The sequence below is a fragment of the Vanacampus margaritifer genome, chromosome 4 (assembly GCF_051991255.1).
Source record: "Vanacampus margaritifer isolate UIUO_Vmar chromosome 4, RoL_Vmar_1.0, whole genome shotgun sequence".
In the NCBI taxonomy this organism is placed as follows: domain Eukaryota; kingdom Metazoa; phylum Chordata; class Actinopteri; order Syngnathiformes; family Syngnathidae; genus Vanacampus; species Vanacampus margaritifer.
Window position 1 is genome coordinate 30,120,913 of NC_135435.1, and position 492 is coordinate 30,121,404.

The following is a 492-nucleotide window of genomic DNA, read 5'->3' on the forward strand; positions in this document are numbered from 1 at the left end:
TGAATAGAAAACCTAACTAGTACAAACCCTATGTTGAACAATGTTAAACTCCATTTGGATGTATATCAGCCATGTTGTGTGCATTTATAAATGCGTGTGTATGTAGTATGAGTCACAAAATGGATGTAGCGGATTAGTTGCTCTAATCCCAACCCTGTAGGCTCCGTGCGCCACACGAGACGCCCATTAGTGTAATTCCATGCTGCACATCTCTCTCTCTTTTTAAAATCATTTTTTTCCTTAAATTTCGTTTTAAATATGCCCAGGAAAAAAAATGCTTTAAACGAGTGATTAAGATAAGCTCCTTGACTTCTGACTGACCCTTTGGAAAGTCAAAGGTAATTTCTTGAAGTAAATGAAAAGCAGTGCACCATAAATGTCTTCTTTAATCCGATTGTGAATTAATTTCACACGTTAATTGGGTTCGTGTGACCGTGGAGGTTGCTCTGAGGAAAGTAACATCTTGAATTAGGAAAGACGAAGGAAGGGCCG